The following is a 2,034-nucleotide window of genomic DNA, read 5'->3' as shown; positions in this document are numbered from 1 at the left end:
TTCATTTATAGAATGGAGGCTTAGGGACATTACCTGTGTCACTATGTGACTCAAAGTCACAGACCCAATAAACGGTGGAGCCAATATTTGAACCCATGCATACTTAACCCCAAAGCTATTTCCACTATAAAACATACAAGATAGAGGGCTATTAATATCATTCAAATCTACCTGCTAAAAATTGTAAACTAGGAGTATTCCCCTATTCCCTTGCAGAACCCTGGTTATGAATGGGCCTTGCCCATATTAACATGAACGAGAAATAACTCAGAGGTGACTTGAAAGCACTATAAAATCATTAATAATAAATCACTGGACTATAACAACGTGAAACTTATTACTTGGAAAAGGACCAAGCCCTTAAAATAATTCATTTTAATCTACCATAAGAAGGATTCAGTACAAACAACAGTCAATCTAATAAGTGACTGAACCAGTCTGCTATTGTAACCCTTCTTTAACTGTCTTTCAAGCTGACCCTAAGAAAATAATAGTATTGACTTAATTGTGCTTTGATTCAAAAGTGCTCTCACAAGCTTACGTGATTATAATGCAAATATCAGTTTAATTAACCGTATTAATAAGACGCTGTGTTAAGCACTGCAAGAAATAAAATATTTTAAAAACTCAGACCTACTAATCCTTAAAGATCTCTGAACAAAATGAATCTAAAATGTAGCAAAATGCCCAGTGTTGATCTTCTCATGCACGCTATAACAAGAACGTATACTGTTTCTTGGGTAGAGATGGATGAAGAAATACTGCTATTCATCTTTTTTTAATCCCATTAAAAACTGGCATTGTCAGATTGAAGCATTGTTTTTGGCTAAATAGCTTTGCAAGATTAAAAAAGCAAAAGCAGATACAAAATGATCTTTAAAATAAATATCAAAGCTTAAGCATAAGAATATATAACACTTTAGAACTGGCATCATGCCATGAATCATCACATATAGCTATCATCGTGTAATTCTACCTTTGCTGTTCCAAATGTCTTTGGCTTTCAGCTTTGAAATGACCAGAGACTCTGAAGATTTTACAGCTGTAGTAACTTCAAGCATAAGAGTTCTTAGTTAAAAGCAACAAAAGCGAATTCTGCCATGTTTAAGTAAAAAGGGAATTTATCTTTTAAAATACTGGCACCAAAAGACACGTACAAGAATGTTCATAGCAGCACTGTTCATAGGAGTCACACCCGGACCCAAGCCAAATATCTATCGACGGTAGAATGGCTAAATGAATTGCAGTATGTATATTCCTCTAATGGAAAACAGCACTTCAATCAGAGCGAACCAGCTACAATAACACGAACCAGAAGGAAACTTCTCACCACAAAATACTGAGTCAAAAAAGCCCAACACTGGAGAGTACACACTGTACTATTCCGCTTCAAAAACAGGCAAAACTAGATTGTGAGACAGCCATTTTCTGAGAAGTTACAAGAGTGATTACCTTTATGGGATGAGTGTGCACTGACACGGGGTGGGAAGGGGGTTTCTAGCGTCTTGTTTCTCACTGAGTCCTAATAAGGATCTGTTTGCTTGGTGAAAATTAGGCTATATTTGTACAGTTCGTGCAGCCTTTCATATGCATATTAAAATAAACAATTTGATATAAAGAATACTGCATGGCGTCAGCCTGGCCAGGAGGGCCAGAAAACCAGGTTCAGAGCTTCATGGATAGGAACAAATGCCCACAGGCTGCTGCAGAATCGGCCCAGGGAGGACGCTGGTGCCCCGTTACAGACCCATCCTGCTAGCCCACACTGCCACTAGCCACATCACAGCGCTGCCGCTGGGCAGGTGCCTCCGTCCTGTCTCCTGATTCTACACTTGGCACAGGTGTGTCTGGCAGTGGAGCAAAGGACACAGCCCTGGGCTGGGGACTGGGATTTTCAACTTCTGTAGCAGGAAACCACAATGAGACTCAGACGGTAGGAAGGAATGTCTCGGCAGGCAATGGATGGCAAATGTGTCCTAACACATCCGCACGGGACTTTGTTCTAGGGTAGACGCACATTCAGACGACTCCTGG

Source organism: Symphalangus syndactylus, chromosome 2 (assembly GCF_028878055.3).
Source record: "Symphalangus syndactylus isolate Jambi chromosome 2, NHGRI_mSymSyn1-v2.1_pri, whole genome shotgun sequence".
NCBI classification, from domain to species: domain Eukaryota; kingdom Metazoa; phylum Chordata; class Mammalia; order Primates; family Hylobatidae; genus Symphalangus; species Symphalangus syndactylus.
This window is presented reverse-complemented; position numbering follows the sequence as displayed.